We start from the raw sequence: 19654 nt of genomic DNA on the forward strand, positions 1-19654 counted from the left end.
ACAAGAATATAAATTCCCTTCTGTTGAACACATGTGCTATGTTACATATACTTTAGTGAACTCGCAAGGTCAAAGGCTTCACAAATATTGTGCACTCAGAACATTTAGCACTAGAAATCAACCAAACAAGGAGCCAATTTTTACTTTCTTGTGTTCACCTCGTGTTCTTGGAAATGTTTTGGTTAAGCCATTTCTTTGGTATTTAAAACCACATGTGACCCCTATTGTTATAGTATCCGACCAAAGGTTTCTTGATTAGCAGTTATATAGGTTCGAGTGATACATATCTTCTATGTTAACAATGCATGTATCTATAATTTATGTTTACACTTTCTCTATCCAAATGAGCTACATAGTAAAAATCAAATCCGCAATTCAACAATTAAGTTCACAAGGTGATAGCTATTGGTATGATCTTTAACAATACCAAATAAATAGCTACCAATAGCGAATGAATAGGGATATTTAAGAAGGTTTGATACCAAAAACTTGTCAACTCTACTCAAAAAGGTGGAAACTCAAAGGCTTTATAATATATATGATGAAACAAGAATCAATAATAATTCACCCCTATATATCTACACCTCCATCTCAAGTTGTCATTTCTCTAAGTCAAGTTGGCATAGAAATAGTATGGAAACAATAACATTTTGGAAAGCAAGAATTTAGCTTTCTCAACTTTTGAAATGTTGCTATTGATATATATTCAACATCCCCAAATGAGGACATCTTGACAAAGGTTATGATCCACTTAATAAGAATAACCATTAGTGATTAAACTGAAATCAAAATATTGCATGAATTTCTTCATGGTGGAATGATTAAGACTTGAAACTTCAAACATCTTACAGACAAATCAGAATATCCAAAAAAATCAACAATATTTCTCAAATCTGTATGAAACTCCAGTAATCTAAATACTCAGTGCGACACCATTTAACAAAAAGAAATATTTATATTGCATTTATAGAGGAATCCAGCCTCATAAAAATAATTACAAATGGAGACAATGTTGTTGCTGTTAGGCTTCTCTTACAAGTATTTGTCTTTCTCATCTAGAGATTCATATACACGAGTATTTGTGTGTCTATGACACTAGGGAAGATAGTAGTGCTATAGGGATGGCTTTTCTAAGAGCTCCTAGAGAGTACCTATTGGTTCAAGATTCTACAAAAATCCTACTATTCTTATCAAAATCTTTTAACATGGTAGTGAAAGGTTCCTCACGGAACAAAAATAGGGTGATTTCCATCTCTGCACATGGTTGCTTTCTCATGTCCTCTCAAAACAAGTTGACTCTGTAAGTAAACAACAGATTATGTGAGCACAAAGTTATAAAGTACAAAATGATATCATTCTAATAATCTAATGACAACTATACAAAGAATAAATTATAAGAAAAATCTTTGATGACTCTCCATAGATAACACAACTTACTTACATTGTGAGACTCAATCACATGCTACAAAACTATAGATGGCGCACCAAAGCCATCAACAAAATAGCACCACCCAATGTTATGAGGTGTGAAGCCTAAACATTGAAAGCCATAAAGAGGTTAATTCCCTCTAGCATGATAAACTTAAAGATGCAGATGATCTTAAGCTCTGAATGTAAGCTACAAGGGTAGTTTTCTCACCATTCTATCTTTATGTTGGAGATGAATCCTTGCAATGCCCATGCACTATTCACACCTCCTGCTCTTGTGGTAAGTTGTGAGTAGGTCATGTGAGTTGATGCTTTTTCCACCTTTGGGAGTAGAGGTTTCCATGTAGTGCGAGTGAATGAAAGTAGAAGGAGGAGAATCTTGTTTCATGCTGTAATGGAGGTGAGAGAAGGGAGAGGAGCTAGCTTGGTGTGGAACTATGTGGTGGGCAAGGGGAAGAGATGGGGAAGAAGCTTGCTTGGTGCTACAATGGAGATGGGAGAAAGCTAGTAGAGAGATAATGTTGGACTATAGGGGGTGTATGTGGTTGTTGCAGCCATGGAGAGCTTGGAAAAGGGTTTGTAGAGAGAGAAAATCACTTTTAGCTATAGAATAGGTTTGGAAAGACTTTGGAGGGTGGAAAATGATGTTTTGAAATTTTTTGAAAAATTTTAATTTTTTGGAATTTTTTAGTGCACGTTTTTTACTTTTGGAGGTCAAAAATACTTTTTTGACCATGAAATAGGTTAGGGGACCTTTTAAGGAGGGAAAACTTGAAATTTGAAATTTTTTGAAATTTTGAAATTTTTAGTGTATTTTTAAATCCGGGCCAAAAAGTGGGGAAAAAAGGTCAAAGTGGTCTCCCCCCCCCCCCCCCCCCCCCGCCCTCCCTTTCCCTAGCCACCTCCCTTACCTTCTCACTAGGTAAGAGGCCATTAAGAGGTGTAAGGCTACCTTGTCCCCCTACTTTTTTGAGGGTATAGAGTGTGTCCACCACCCTCTTCCTATTGGTTGGCCTCTAATTAACCTTAATCCCAAAGGGCCCCTAGAGGGTTCATCTTTTTCCTAATCTGAGTCTTGATGCAAAATGGGTTTTTAGTGAAGAGTGTACCTATAATCTTGTTGTCCATGATGCATGCATGTCAATTTTTTGCAGATTCACATGTGTGGTATTTTGACAGTGGTGCTACAAAGCACATTACCTCACATTGTGATTTGTTCATCTGTCTTGAGTGTGTCCTCAAGGAAATTTAGTTACTTATGCCGACAATGCCTCTTATCCAATTTAGGGGGTTGGAAAGATTGTGCTTACTGTTGCAAATGGTAGTTCTTTTACACTTGTTGATGCACTTTATGTACCTGGGATCAAGAAGAATTTTTTGTCTGTATCTGCACTTGCTAGATTTAGTCTTGTAGTCAAATTTGTGGATGACATATGTATTGTACATGATCTCAATTTCGGTGATGAAATTGTTGCATCTGGCATTTTATGATGTGGGATGTATAAGCTCACTTTGTATGACAAGTGTGGGAAAAAATTTTCAAATGTAGTTGTGGATTCAAAGGCTATTTCACATGCAAAAACTTTGGCATGCACATTTCGGTCATCTGGATTTTGCCAGTTTGCTACGTTTGCAAAAATTTGATATGGTTGCTTCTTTGCTGCCTCTTGAAGCCCTCTCAAACATGTTTGTGAAGGTTGTATTTTGGGTAAGATGCAGCGTTTGAAGTTTCCAATGGATGGTTCAATTAGGACCATATGCAGGTTGCAGCTCATAGTGATGTTTGTGGGCCCATGCAAACTCCGTCCTTGGGCAATTGCCTTTACTTCGTGACTTTCGTTCTACATGCATTTTGTAGGTAGTAATCATATCTAGTCATAAGGATCAAATTTGGCTAGATATTGAATACTAGTTTCTATGGGATTCTACAACTCATAATGTTGAACCCAGTTTTTTCATGTTTGCTGTATTTAGCACTTCATCTTTGTCCCCAAGATTCCCCTTGGTAAGAGATGTATTATTCTTTTGACATGCTCCATGGCTCCTTATGAACCTTAAGGACAATAGGAAACTAAGAAAACATGCATATATTATTTGTATTGAGCGTGGCTATAGAAACTTTGATGATAGGTTTGCAGAATGGTAAAAATTCAACTTTTTTGTACCTATTTCTTCTGGAAAAACAAAAAATAGTGAGTGAGAAGGAATCATATGTTCTGATCACCAACCCATTGAAGTTAACTAGGGAATTTATCTCAAGTCCTACAAAAATCCCTAATCGATGATTACTCCAGGCATGTGTGGGTGTATCCGCTTAAAGAAAAGTCAAAAGTTTTTTTGTGCTTGAAACAATTTTTGGCGATGGATGAAAATGTCTCGAAATGTACTATGGGCGCCCTTCGTTCTGATCGAGGGGGGGAGTATATGTCTCATGAATTTAATGCATTTGTAGCTAGGCGTGGGATAAAACACCAATGTACAGTGCCTTATACACCTCAGTAAAACAATGTTGCTGAGAGAAAAAATAGGTCACTTACGAAAATGACACAATGTATGGTCAAAAGTCAAGCTTTGCTACATTTGTTTTGGCTTGAGGCCATCATGTGTGCCACTTATGTACTTAACAAGTGTCCTACAAAATCTTTTAGTCTACTACTCCATATGGAGCATGGCATGATAGAAAGCCTTCTGTTGAGAACATGCATGTTTTTTATTGTTTGGCATATGCTTTAGTTCCACAAACACAACACAAAAAATGGGATGATAAGGCTATCAAATGTATTTTTGTTGGTTATAGTGCTGAAAGCAAAGGTTACATGTTGTATCATCCACAAATAAAGCGTATTCTGGTTTCATGGGATGTTGTGTTTGTGAATATATTTGTTCAGTCCTTGTTGTCTTGTATTAGAGACAGTAATTTAAGCTCACATGAAATTTATGACACTTTGTTGCCTCTTTTCAGTGGTGGAAGTACGAATGTAAATTCCAATGAGGCAAATATATAGCCTATGGGGTTTTTTGAAAATGTTACAGATCCGCCTTTTACTGATGCAGATGTACATGATGTACTTGATGAGGAAAGGGCCGAGAATGAGCAGAGGCTAGAGGTATGTCTAAATGGCTAGTGCATACTTTGCGTGACAGTAAATTGGATGCACCTTTGTCTAGTCACATTCGTTCAAGATCTCACCATGCATCTTATGCATCAGATTGTTATGCTTTGGTTGTGTCTAGCTTACATGATGTTGAAGAACCTCTGTCTTTTGATGAAGCACAAAATTCAAAACATTGGATGGCTGCCATGCAATCTGAATATGATGCACTTATAAAAAATGACACATGGACTTTATGTGATTTGCCTCCTGGCAAAAAGGCCATTGGTACGAAGTGGATCTACAAGTTGAAACGCAAGCCGGATGGTGAGATTGATTGCTATAAGGCTTGACTTGTTGCAAAGGGTTATGCACAGCAAAAATGCATAGATTATGAAGAGACTTTTTCTCCCACTTGTCGTATGACTACGGTGCCTTTTCTATGTGCATTGGGTTGGGATATACACCAATCATACATTGTTACTTCTTTCTTGAATGGTACCATATTTGAGGAAGTTTAGGAAACGCAACCTCGTGGTTTTTTCAAGAAAGGACAAGAGGATAAGGTGTGCAAATGTAACAAAGCTTTGTATGGGTTGAAGCAATCTCCTCGTGCTTGGTATGAGAAGGCTGACACTCATTTGGTCAAACGAGGCTTTCGTAACAGTCCAATAGAAAGCAAATAATATGTAAAGCGTGTGGGTGATATACTTCTCATTGTGGTTCTTTATGTAGATGATTTACTAATCACTGGACCAAATGAGAGAAATATTGCTTAATTTAAGGCTGCTTTGAATGCTACTTTCAAGATGAAAGATTTGGGGTTGTTGCATCATTGCTTGGGTAACCTGTGTCAGAAAAGTTACATAGAGACATTGCTATGTAAGTTTTGACTTGAGGATTGAAAACCTATAGCCACTCCCATGGAAACAGGTTTGAAATTGAGTCTTCATGATGCTGGTGATCCTGTAGATGTCACTTTTTACCAAACTACTATTAGATGTCTCATTTATGTATGCAACACGAGGCCGGATATTCAGTTTGCAGTCTCACAGGTCATAAAATTTATGCATAGCCCAGGGTCTAAGCATTGGTAGGCTATCAAGAGGATTCTCGGCTACTAGATTGGCACTGTACATCTTGGCTTGTTTTATCCCAAGGGGGGGTCATTGCCGCCAGACTTACATGCTTTTTCGCACTCAAATTCGACTGGTTGTTTTGACACGCTATCGTGCCGTGGCACGTACATAATATGAAATAAAAACTCACCTCGGTTTTGATACTTCTCAATGCATGGGTTAAAAACAATAATGTACATATTGTGATATATGCTACATATTGGGAGATAACGAAGATGATACTATACCTCTCTCCGATTAGGGAAGAAGAAGAGGATCCATATGAAGGGCTCAAAAATCTACTACTTGACGACGCATCTCCTTCTCAAAGGAGAACTCAAGTTTCAATGGTAGAACCCCCACCGAAAGAACGAGAAAGAAGTGGGTCTCCTGCCACCTTGGCCGAGATGGCTCCACAAAGATGGCAGGCAAAACTCTCTCCATCATCCCCTAAACGGAGAAGACCGTCGCAAACTTCTCCACACCATAATTCAAAGAGGGATGAGAGAAAACAAGAGAAGAAAAAGGCAAGAAATAGGTCACCCTCTTCTCCATCTTCTTCATCCTCTTCCTCTTATGAAGAAAGTGATGGTGCAAAAGGAGGGTGACAAGAAAAGAAAAAGGCAAGAAATAGGTCACCCTCTTCTACATCCTCCTCAAATTCTTTCTCCTTTGAAGAAATTCATGGTGCAAATTTTGAACCACCAAAAAGAAGAGGCCATAGGAAATCCTATGCCGCATGGAAGAGGTCGTCGAAGCTCAAAAAGTTGAAAGAGGGAGGAAAGAACATCTCTTTTCTTACCTACTACGATGGAAAATTTGATGCTACGGACAAAGTCTTGGCCTTCATCCAACAATTCAATGCGGAATTTGGAGATGAGGGCTTCACAGAGTCCTCTAAGCTACGCCAATACATTTTCAAAAGTTTGCCAGGCAATGGTGGTCTAGTCTACAAGCAAACGGTGAAGCTCCACAAACATGCAAATCTTTAAGAGCTTCCATCATGAAGCAGTTTTTGACTACTGATGCCAAAGACAAAGTACTCACCGCATGGCAAATCTTGAAGCTCTTTCCCTACCAATCTATTCACAAATATGTAGACAAGTTTTGGGACATACATTTCAAAGCCACTATCTTCAAAAAGATGGATTTTGGAGAGAAAATTAAAAACAACAATTTTGTGCGGGTCTAACTAAAGATATGGCGGAGTATGTCAACTCCCAAAGTCCACTCACCATATCTGCGGTCATACACCATACCATGGTGGCTTCATGAATCAATTTCCAACAAGGGGCTAAGAGAAATCTTAAGCCCACGGAGAACAAAGAACGTAATCATGATCCTAAGGGGAAGGACACTGTCCAAAAGTCTACTAAAGGCAACACTAACAACAACAAAGCTAAGGAGAAGGGAGTTTATATAAAGGCAAAAATAAACTCTCCTGAAGAGCTTGAGCGTTATCATCGTAAAGATAACTGTTGTTTCAAGTGCGGGGAGCAAGGGCATGCTTATCGTGCTTGTCCCCACAAGAACACATGAAATGAGCCTCCTAGAGCTACCTTGGTCTCAAAATGAACCTAATCCTTTAGCAAAAGAAAATATAAACAATCACAAGGAATTAGAGTTGTCCAATTTTCTCAAGGGATTTCAAGATGTTTTTATTGACGACATCCCTTGTGAACTATCTCCTAAACGAGGCAATGATGACCATGCAATTGAACTTCTTCTAGGAAGTTCACCACCTAACAAGGATTTCAAATTCACGTGATCACGTGTTTTTTTTTGTGATCACAATGTTAATTAAAAAAATTCTCAACTCACAAGTCTTCACATTCACAAAAAATGACCATGTGACCTGAAGGCTACCGGACTGTCCGATCAATTTTGCCCTCCGGGATAGAGCCCTAGCCCTTTGGGACCCTACGGGCAACATTAGAGGCCCTTCAGACAGCTTTAGGAGCCCACCAAGCATTATTATATAGGCAAAAAGAAAAAACAAAAAATAGCATGAAATTGGTGTAGTGACAAGGAGCACTCCATTCCAACAATATCAATGAGCCCCAAGAACTTGCACCACCTAAACCATCCACGAGGATGCTTCCTACCCAAAACTATTTCCAGACAAAGACATCGAGGGAAGGTAACTAGTCGTAAAATACAAGTACGCCGGTATATTGACAAGGAGCACTCCATTCCAAAAACAGAAAGAAGCCCCAAGCACTTGCACCACCTAAGCCACCAAACACTTGCCCCAAGCACTTGCTCCCTACCCAAACCCGTTTCGCGAAGTGCAGAAGCAGGGCCGGTTGAAGCTCTCTCTCTCTCTCTCTCTCTCTCTCTCTCTCTCTCTCTCTCTCTCTCAACGGCCCGGTTGCAGTGTGCACACCTCCGGACCTCTGCAGGAGAATGCCTCTCTCTCTGTAGGAGAAAGCGCTCTGAGGAACTAGAGCCAGATCAGCCCAAGGATTTTGTACCCGAATTTGGGAAGTAGATCCACGAATCCGAGAGTGGTAGACTCTCCTGAGATGTGATCCGGAAGTTGAAATTCCAAGGCAAGGACTTCCAAGAACGCGAAGGACTCTTTGGGCTCGGCCGGAGTCCAAAAAGAGTTCCAAGGATGCCATGCCCCGAGTTTGGAAGGTGAGATTTAGAGGCGAGAACCTTGGTTCTCTCGAGGATTTGGAATAAGGAACGGAAGTTCCTTGGAATAGGGTTTCGTCCTAGGAATAGAAAGCCGAGGATCCTGGGAACCATCGGTTCAAGTACCTATATAGACTTCTCCTCAATAATAAAGATACTATTAACCCATCTATTGGTCCCCAATATTGTTCTCGCTCTCTCTCTATCTATCTCTCTCTATATCTTATGCCTTCAATAATTAAGTGATAAATTCTATTTATCCGAGTAGATTTTATATTGCTATACGCTCGAGTTTGTGTCGAGCGTAGAAACTTTTAAAAGAAAATGGAGTTGCTAAAGTACAATGGAATGGATAAATCTAAATTCCATGATTTATGTACAGTGGAATGGATAAATCTGAGTTCCATGAATTTTTAGATGTGGTTTACTGAGACGCGGTGTATTGCATCATGCGAACACGTCAGAGGTGTAATGGCTCCTACTTGGAAGCCTTGGGAGGTGAGGAGAGAGAGAGAGAGAGAGAGAGAGGACAACCAATTAGAAAAGATTTTACTACTAAGTTGTTTAACAAAACATAGCCCTATATATATATTTGGAAAAGCTCTGCAGAAAAACATTTGGAAACCTGTGCATCAAAAACTGAGAAGATGCGGGTTTGCAAAACTGTGGATGTATTTTCTCGGTATATATTTCCAAAACTCGGGCTCATGTGTGCAACCAAATCAAGAGTTGAAGCTCCTGTTGAAGCTCTTATTTATCTAGACATGCCACCCCACTGCTTTTGGCTACAATCTTCACAGCACCTCGTAAGAGATCAAGCCACAGCCCAATTAACCTCTCGTTGATGCTTCCTTCTCTCTTCCTCTTCTCGCCTCCGCCTCTGCTCCTCTTCTTGTTTCCTAGGCTGGTGTCTCCTCCTCCTCCCTCCTGCGCTCTTCTTCACGCCTGCACCTCTCCTCTTCCTGCTCCCGCCGTCTCCGGCTCTGCTCTTCCTCTTCACGTCGTTTCTGCTGCTCTTCGCTCTCCGGCTTTTTGCCTATGCCTCCGTATCTCTCGTTGTCCTGGCGGCCCCGGCCACCTCTTTTGGATGGAGGGAAGAAGACCTCCTCATCCCGGCCGAGTTCTCTTAGCTGCTCTTCATCCACATTGAAGGCAGCGGCGGTGACTTGCTTGGGGATACCACGGTAGACAGAGTTCTTGCCTGCCAGGAAGGTGGTGAAAGGGCTGCAAAAAACATTCAGGAGAACAAGGATAACTGCATTATCATTCAATAATGTGCGATGACATGATGGCTGCGACGACGATGACGTGACATGATGTCAACAATGTTCAAAACAAACCTTGATGATGTAACCAGCTTGATCCATTCAAGTCCTTGATCTCCTGCAATTTTCACTGAAGGGAAGAACTGAGGAATAACTAGCACAGTGCCCTCGCGCACTTCTTGATCGAGCACATTCTCCCCATCTCCGCTCGCAACTTGAACTCGCCCGTTCCCTCGAGTGAAGTAGAAAAGTTGGTGCCCATTGCGCACGAACGAAGGCGCCATCATTGCATTCTGATAGAAGCCAGAATTCAACATCAGACAGACAATGTCTGTCTTAGTCCTTTATTAATAATTAATCACCGTCTTAATCCTCGAGTAATTAGTGGCTGTCCTACTTTGTAATTTATAATAAGAAAACAACTGTTTGTAGCTAACATGGAACGGTCTTAATTACCTTTTCCAAGGACACCTTCACCGCGCTAAATCCAATCTGATGCAAAGCGGGCAGCTTATGGCAATTGACTCTATTGAGAGCACCGCCATTTTTTACGTAGAAGTCCGGAAACTCATCCCTCATGCTGTACTTGAGCTCCTCAAAGTAGAAAGGGTCTGAAGTTTCCTTCAAGTAGTTTCTCTCTTCCTCCTCCCCCCCTTCCTCTCTGATCCAGCTGCGCCGCTCGGGTATCTCTGGGAAGTGGATCTTTTGCTTCGCTTTCACAATGCCTGCTTCGTTTTGGTTCTCAAGGAGAGTCTGGATTGTTTGCTCGTCGACACCCCATGCTTTAGCGAGAGTGTCTTTGCTGAATCCATGAAGTACAGATCCAAACCTGGCCTGCTTGCTACCAGCAAGTCCAAATTGCTGCATACAAAAGTCCATTCTTATCATTTGATCACTTTTACCAGCAGTACATAGCATTGAGCACTTTAGTAGATGCAATAGCATTGATTCCACTTTTACCAGCAGTAAATAACTAATTCATTCACAATATGCAGATCTCATATGGCACTGGCTAATGTCTAAGTGCATGCACGGGGTTTGCTAATTACATGAAAGCGCCCGGGTTTGCTCCATAGCTGGTATCTCCGGCCCATAGAATGCGGTGACGCTCATTGCCGTCATTATACCACCAGTAAACGGTGCCCTTGGGCAGGGCAATCACATCCCCCCGCTGCACTTTCCGAATATAAGTTCGCCGATACTCGCTCTCAGCACCGGGGATGACGGCGCCCATTTTACCGCACCCTGCACCGCAAATTACAATTACCATTCAACAAGAGCTAGGCAAGAGAGTCGACGCCATTTATCACAAACTACAAAGGTAATATGAAAATGCAAAATGCACCTTGCAAAACATAGGCAATCTTGTCCGCATCCGTATACTGTGGCACCAGCAACCCATTCTCTTCCAGGTCGAGCTCCGCTATGCCCACATGTGCGTTGCGAATGGCATCGATCTCTTCACTCCAGACACGAAGCCGTCCCCCCTCTGACTGAAGCTGCTCACGAGGCCGTCCGAGCTCGATTTGAGGATATAAGCCACGTCGCTCTTCTTCCTCCTCGCGGCCACGATGACGGCGTCTTCCCCTTTCCTCTTCCTCGCGCTCACGAGGCTCCATCACCCTGCGACCACGACTACCGGCCTCGCGAGACGCCAAGGAGGTGGTCAAGAGGCCAAGGACCAGAAGAAGACCAAGCACCAGCTGCCCTGCGCGCGCCATAGCTACAACTCTAGTGGTACACCTAGCTAGCTATGACGTACTATACACGAAGAAAGCAGGAGTGCAGTGGTCGCCTTTTATAGGAGCGCGCAGCTGGAAGATGAGTTCGGAAAGAGCATGCTCGCAGTGTCGATACGTCGCGGCCTCTGCGAAGCCCCTCTCCATTTGGAAACGTTTGTTCTTCATGACATGCAGTTCTCTTTCTCACCAACGCTTAATTACACGCAACAATAAAATTGAAATTTATTACAAATTTGATATTTGTGACGTGCTGCCTAGTCAGCCATTGTTATATGCCACGGGCTATTAAAAGAACCAGGGAGGAGTAGTCGTGTGCATTTTTTGGGGCGATCTGCGTCGTCCATGATGTGAGCAAAACAAAAAAGTAAACATGGATCGGACGCTGGCATGGAGCTCTCGGACGGGCAAGGACGACCACGTTGGCAAAAATGTGATGAGGTGGATCCGTCGAGGTCGGAATCTCCATGTTGGCAAATTGTCGTACGTTGCAAGAGGATTGCGAAGAGTGGCTTTCATGAATTAGTGGCTGTAAGGGTGGTGGGTTGGGGGCTTGGAGGGTTGCAAGCGTAGGAGGGCGGGTGTCTATGGGAGAGGAGGGGTGAGAGGGTCAAAGATTGCTTGCATTGCTGTGCAGCCTCGACGTAGGGCCTCAACAGGGTGGTGGACAAGCTTGCAAGTCTCGAGAGGGTGGCCCCCACATTTTGCAAACAGCAAGCCGCACAGGGATTGCACAAGCCTCATTTTGGGATTTCATATTCACCTAATCACAACTTTTTTGTGTGCTCACAATGTTAATTAACTAAATTCTCAATTCATCAATCTTCACATTCACAAAAAATGACAATGTGGTTTGAAGGTAATCTGGTAGGTTGGCTGGATTTGCCCACCGGTACAGCGCCCAGGCCTGTCGAAATAATTGCGCCACACGTCGAGGGCACAACTTGGCAGGCCCGATGCATAGCCAGACGGGCCTTAAGGGCACTATATAAGAGGGCCCTAGGGTCCCCCATCAATCTTCACATTCACAAAAAATGACAATGTGGTTTGAAGGGAATCTGGTAGGTTGGTTGGATTTGCCCACCGGTATAGCGCCTAGGCCTGTCGAAATAATTGCGCCACACGTCGGGGGCACAACTTGGCAGGCTCGATGCATAGCTAGATGGGCCTTAAGGGCACTATATAAGAGGGACCCTAGGTCCCCCATTCTCTTTAAAAACGTCCAAGCTTCCCAGCCTTGAGAACTTCCTAGTTGTCCTAAGCTCTACCAAGCTTTCGCAAGCCTTCATAAGCCTGACAGACGGTATAATCCTTCACTTAATTTCATGTCTTTTGTTGTGTAATAAATTTGGTTTACTGTTTTATAAAATATTTTCTAATTTTTGAAGTGTGCTGATCTAGCTTTTCATGTCATAATAATCAATATCTAATTCTCCTAAATGATTTTCTCATGGTAAACTAATCATTTAATATGGGAAAGTGCCAGGGGAGAAAAAGCTAGAATATTGGTTAAGCTAGCAGACCGGCCATAGTAGGGATCCAAAGGAGGGAAAATAGGGATCCAAAGGGGGGGCCATCTGGAAAAGAGCCATGTGCAACAATGGGCTAAAAAGACCCTAAGGTTCAGCCCATTAAGACTTCCAAAATGCTAAGGTTCCAAAATTCAAAGGTTGTGTCCAAAGGTCAACCTTAAGGGAATTGGATGCTTTGTGTGTGTACAAAAAAGTCTTTACAAATCCCTACATAGGAGGGATTTTTCATCTCCCTAGCCCAGATGCCCACAAGGTGTACCCAATTCCTATTGGATGGCCTTGGAGGTGGACCAATGAGAATTAGGCTAGAGTAAATCTAGTTTAATTAATTTAAAAACACTTAATAAAAGAACCAATGAGAATTAAGTCCTCCAGAAGACTATTGGACAGTCTCCCAAGGGTCCAATGAGCATTCAGCAGTCCAATGGCTTGCCTAATTCCTATTGGCCAGGAGGCAAAGGGGTCCAATGAGAGTTTAGTTGAATTATTAAATTACCTTAAGCCTTTAGAAAAGGGAAAGGGGGACACATGTCAGAAGGCTATCACTTATACTGCTTAATTGTCATTGGCTAGCTCTAGGGAGGACCAATGGGAGGATAGCAAGAGCAAATAGCAAGGGGGCTCACCCAAGAGAGAGAGGGGGCTGATTTGTGCAAAGCACCAGCTGCCCTGCGCGCGCCATAGCTACAACTCTAGTGGGCTGCACTCTACAGCTACACCTAGCTAGCTATGACGTACCATACACGAAGAAAACAAGAGTGCAATGGTCGCCTTTTATAGTAGCGCGCAGCTGGAAGATGAGTTTGGAAAGAGCATGCTCGCCTGATCTGCGAAGCCCCCTCTCCATTTGGAAACGTTTGTTCTTCATGGCATGCAGCTTTCTCTCACGAACGCTTAATTACACGCAACGATAAATTTGAAATTTGCCTTTTAATATAAAGATTACAATTTTGATATTGTGACTGATAGGCTACTACTGGGAGAGTAGAAAAGAAATTCATTACATCGAAGATTCTTTGGCATCTACATAAGGTGAAACGTATTTGAGGGTAAAAGCGAAGTAAGAGGCGGGTTCCGTGCGTATCGGACACCCGTAAGGAAAAAGCACAAGCAGAGAAAGGGGTTCAGAACGGAAAACATATCCATTAATTTATTGGTAAAAAATATCCCATGCCATAGACCATCTGTGAAACAGATCGGAAACGCTACAGAGTGCTTAATGAAACAAGAGGAGACTACAAGTTGTGAGAAACACAGTTGCAAAGAGTGTCAACGGTAAAATTTATTGGTAATATTATTTAATCTGGTTACAATTGCATTAAGTCTGTTAAGATGCACCTTCAATGATGTGACCTCAGTGCGCAAGCATTGTATCTGCTCTTGCAATTGGGAGATTTGTACGTCTGTTACATTCACTTCGTACTCGCTAATCATATTTTTTAAGTTATCTACAGAATTATGAATGAAGTGCGGAGAGTAGTCTAGTCTTCGGGAGTGTCTCCACGCAACTGGCGCCACATTTGTAGGAGCACGTCATGCAGTCTGTTGAGCGTTGCATCATCGTCCAATGCTGGCGGCTCTGGTGGCTGTGTGTCTGCACTATCCTGAGGGCTAGACTGCTCCATCGACCCTGCAAAAAAACAAGAAATGTTTCAGAGAAAAACGCAACAACACTAGCCGTCGCGGAAGTGATTGTAATATATTATATACATCATTTTAACTAGCAATAATAGTGACTCCTCGTCTAGTGAGGAGTGGGATGAACTCTGCGCCGAGAGCTGCATCCTCTTCATCCTCACTGTCGAGCACAATAATTTTTTCTTTGCCTTTTACAGCTGAAGAGTTTCCGATGAATCCCTCGCAAGCATCTGCACGAAGAGATGCATCCTCTTCCTCCTCATTGTCCAGCACAACAACTTTCTCTTTCCCTTTAAAAGTTGAAGGATTGTCGACTAGTGCTTCATGAACATCTGTCGGTTAGGCAACTGCAGTTTTCCCTTCATCGCTGACAACAAGTTGCAAATCATTAACAATGTTAGCAGTGACATTTACCATTGCAGCACAACTAATGTTAACGAGAAGAAATCAATCTACCTGTGCGTTTCTTCCCCACCTTCTCAGGAACCAGTCGATGTGAGGTTGCGCGTTCGTGTAAGCCTCGTCAAGAACAAAAATATCAATCACATCCTAATATGTCGTAGAAGAAGGGAAAATCATGGTCTGCCATATAATGCTTTGATCTTTTTCAACGGCATTCCATGGCCCTGAAAAGGTGTTATCCACGAGGAAGACAGATAGTACTTGCCAGACTTTAGCATATGGTGCAACATTGATAAAAAGTTGTTAGCAATTGGGTGCTTCAACTAGAATTTCCAATACATAAGTGCACGATCAAAAACATTCGCATGCGTCAGACAAACTCTATTTTTTAGCTCATCTGCCCCATACTGTGTGTATAGTTCAATTCCCTTGTTGATGTCATCAACTGTTACATTATGCGAGAAGTTCTGATAATGTGGTTGATCCATATCTTTCATACAATACCCAGCATACCATGAAAGGTGTGCATGTTCTTTTGCTTGAGGGCACAACAGACAATATTCGCTCCGAAAGGACTATGAATATCCCATCCTAGGTACTGCTTTCTTTTCTTGCTCACTGCAATAATCAAAGTCTCCATGATCCGAACAACCATCTGAAAGTGGAGGTGGAAGACAGTGCCGCCACGCTCGATAGAGCACATGCCGACGACCGCCTCGGGCCTCCACAAAGGCTTTCAACCTTGGAGAAAGAGCAACATCCACATCACTACCGCCTAAAGACACCGTTATGCTTAGCTCGACCATCTTCCTGGGTTTGCTGCCTTCGGTACACGCCATTCTCTCTTCTTCCGAGAGCCTAGGCCTCCCTCAAGGTCTCTTTGAACTAGAGGGTTGTACGTCTCCTGACCTCGCAAGATTCTTCATCCTTGCCATTTCACAACAATCCTAAAGATACAACCCACTGAACTACGACATGTAAACGTACATACACATGGCGACAACGAAACCAAACAAAGACCAGTTCGATTTACCATTATAATAGACATACAACACTATACACTATGTACATACCTAGGTCTCGTGATGCACTGTTGCAGCAAACAGGTTTGTGTCTTCCTCAGCCCCGCAACAATCCACATTCAGCAGTGTTGGAATTAGAATTGCAGAGAAACACAGATAGCTTGGAGAAGACGAAGGAATCTCAAGGCACACAATAGAGAGTGTATTACTTAGTGTGCAATGGAAAGATAGATAGCCCTACAGTGATGGGCGTATATACAATGCTCGGGGGAAAAAATCCTCCTAAAGAGGGAAAAAATGCCCCGGCGATCCTAGTGTGTTCACACACATCACTACCACATGTATATGGTAACAAATCCCCCTTGGAGTGATGCGGTGAACGAGAGATTGCACATGAGTAAAGGGAAGTGCCATGCCCTGAGGACATGATCATTCCATAAAGGGGAGTAAGCCCAAAGCTTTGTGGAAAGCTTCAAGCTTCTCATGAGACAATGCCTTTGTGAAAATATCTGCAAGGTTGTCCTGTGTTGGCACATAAGCCAAGCTGATCTCTCCTGCTGAGATCCTCTCCCTGACATAATGGTTATGCACCTAAATGTGCTTTGTACGAGCATGAAAAAATGGGTTCCTACCAACTGCCAATGCACTCTGGCTGTCGGTGTAGATAGTGTTGGCAGTGTCCTGTCCAACACCCAAATCAGCCATAAGGCGTCTGAGCCATACACACTCAACCGTAGCTGTGAAGACTGCCCTGTACCTAACCTCACAACTCGAAGTGGCCACAGTAGGTTGCTTCTTGCTCAACCATGATATACATGAACTGCCAAGCATGAAACAAAAACCACTTGTGGACACTCGCGTCTCAAAACAACCAGCCCAATCTGAGTCGGAAAAAGCATGTAATTCTAGTGGCAATGCTCCCCCCTTGGGATAAAACAAGCCAAGATGTAAAGTGCCACTAGATTAAGCTTGGCTTCTAAATCTATAGGATGGTGCTCTTGCTTATGGCTTGTATCCCTTTGTGCTAGCTACACCCTCATTTTATAGAATTTTTTAGGACTAGGGTTACTCCTCTAACCGTGGTTGGGTTAGATTTTTAGCATTTTATCTATTTTCTTGCTTAGAATTATCAAGAAGGTGGTGGGGATAGAGAGATATAAGAGAGAGGAGATAAATGGAGGTGATATGACATCAACATGATTGAAGTTGAGTAAGCCATCAACATGATGTTGTTCTTTAAAAGAGAAAGCTGAATTTTGTGGTTTTTTTTTTAGAAATCGATAATTTGGAGGAGGGGGGAATGAGACTAGGAGGTCAATTTTGAAATAGAAGTGTGTGTAAGAGTCACGAGTTCACCATGGTTTCTCTTATTCTTCAAGGTTGAGGAGAAGGTGAGTATGGCGCAGAGAGAAGAGTTGAGAGATGGGAATGATGAGTATAAAAGTGTGTGTAAAAGAGCAAAATGATAAAGTGGAAGAGGGAGTGTGGCTACATGGCATAGGCAAATTGGGATCCACCAATTAAATTATATTTTACAGCTCGTAGCTCCGATTTTTTTTAAAAAAAAGCTGACGCAAAAGTTCAACTCACTTTTCCAAATTTGGAGAGGAAGTGGACGTTAAATATTCTTCAAAACCAGCATGATTCTTCCACTACACAAAGTCTTTGTGGCTCGGGGGGTTCACCATTCAGTATGCCCCTATATAACGTGCGTTTGCGGGGTATTAAAAAAACCCCTCTTTTAACATGTCTGAATGAATAAAATGGCCCCTTATTTTAATGTATCCCTATTAAATTGCCTGAATTGTTTGCATTTTAAAACCCCTCCTTTCGAACTCACGTTATACATTAACATGACTACATAGTGCACCCCCCGAGCTTTGTGGGGTCTCTCTTTGGATGATTCTTTTGAATGCCTCCAAGAGTGAGCCCTCCATAATGCATGCATGCCATATATCCTTGACCTTATTTTGCGGGTCTATAAGTGAAAATATAGATGAGCTCATGATATAAGTGAATAATATAAGTTAGAAAATCAAATATTGAGTGGTCTAGAAATATATACATGTGAAAATAAAATTAAAAGTAATATAGGTAGAAAAATATAAAGAGGGCACCAAACTAGCATGATATTTAACGAGAGTTTTTTTTAATGATGTTATATATAAATGCAATAATCACTTGAGAGAATTATATTCTTTGTTAGCCTTCTCTAAATTATGCTCAAGATTTTTGAACCCTCTCTCTCTCTCTCTCTCTCTCTCTCTCTCTCACACACACACACACACACACACACACACACACACACACACACATGTAAAGGGAATTGGAAGTGTCTCTTTGTCAGTAGTATGTGCCATATCAATTTTCTCTCTCCCTTCATACAAATTCTTGAATATAGTAATCATAGAAATTAATCATCCCATTCCGCTAGACTTTGTTTCCTACTTCAGTTTTAGATTGGTTGGAAAGACCTTTAATGTCTCTTGACATCATTCCTATCATGTTCAAATTTCCTCTCTCTCTCTCTCTCTCTCTCTCTCTCTCTCTCTCTCTCTCTCTCTCTCACACACACACACACACACACACACACACACACACACACCCTCGCGAGCATTTTAAACAACAATTTTTAAACTTTCTTGCAGGCATGATAATACACTATTGGATAATAATAACTCACGATCTATTTCATCCTTGATATGGATAGTCATAAACCTTGAGTAAATATGATCACTATCTTAAAATAATCATGTAAGTATAGCAATAGTGGGATAAGGCAGATGCACTTCAAGCTCAATGTACATTCTTTGTTGAGCTAATATACCTGACAATTGTGAGGAAAAAAAGAAAGAAATAGGAGGAAATAATTTCAAGCACCCCATGTCTCTTTATCTCAATTTGCAATATGATTGCCAACCACAATAATAGGTAGCCTTAGGGTTGAAGAATCCCTTATTGGACCTTCATTAGCCTACCTACGTAGCTAGTTATGTACAAAAGTAGTGGCCAATGTATGAATACTCGGCTACTGATTTGGGTGAACGTTGTGCCTTTTCATGGCTTCCACGATTTAATCTTCATGTTGCATAATTATCGCCACTCCAGATGAAGCAACATTCCCTTACAAGACCCATCAAGGCATGATGCACAGTGGAGGAGCTAATGAAAAGGCTCATGCCTAGTAGCCCATAGATGCATGGGGAAGGTACGAGCAGCCACAAATGTTGCTAGAGGATGAGTAGAAGAGCGAGATGAAGCTACAAGTTGCATCATTATCACCACTCCAAATGAGGCAACTTGCCCTTGCAAGACCCATTAGGGCATGATGCACAATTGATGACATGATGATGAGGATCATGTCCACTAGCCCATAGGTGCAAGAGGAAGGCACGAGCGGCCACAAATCCTGTTAGAGGATGAGCTGACAAGCTAGATAAGACATTGCTAGCCCATCTGAGTGTAATGATGAAGGTGCAAACATGCTAGACTTGGGAGTGAATGTAATTGAAGAGAATCAATAAAGGTGAGGTGGAGCAATATGCATGCGGTGAGGGAAAACTTGATAGCATCCTCCACAATCAATGACTCTTTAATTATAAGCATGGTAGCCTCAACCTCACCTCCAACCCCTTCGACCCTTCTCTGCAAAAGCTTTTGCAATCCATGCATCCCCAACCAGACCATGCATCTTAAAATTGTGTTTGGTAATGCAAGTTGAAACCGCTTGGTGATGACCTGTTGAATGAGTGTTAGCTGCTCAGCTAACAAGAGCCGA

At 42.0% G+C, this 19654-nt stretch overlaps 2 pseudogenes across 1 annotated transcript; both read right to left on the reverse strand.

The window, feature by feature from the left end:
* Positions 1–8932: 8932 nt before the first annotated feature.
* Positions 8933–11302, reverse strand: LOC147446176 (11S globulin seed storage protein Ana o 2.0101-like; annotated as a pseudogene). Its single transcript, XR_015189857.1, has 5 exons — positions 10889–11302; positions 10571–10788; positions 10000–10404; positions 9619–9836; positions 8933–9502 (listed from the first exon to the last, which is right to left on the reverse strand). The product of XR_015189857.1 is annotated as an 11S globulin seed storage protein Ana o 2.0101-like (transcript).
* Positions 11303–14049: 2747 nt separating this feature from the next.
* LOC147446177 (uncharacterized) lies at positions 14050–15660 on the reverse strand (annotated as a pseudogene).
* Positions 15661–19654: the final 3994 nt, after the last annotated feature.

Source organism: Adiantum capillus-veneris, chromosome 12 (genome assembly GCF_014529385.1).
Source record: "Adiantum capillus-veneris isolate H3 chromosome 12, ASM1452938v2, whole genome shotgun sequence".
Taxonomy (NCBI): Eukaryota; Viridiplantae; Streptophyta; class Polypodiopsida; order Polypodiales; family Pteridaceae; genus Adiantum; species Adiantum capillus-veneris.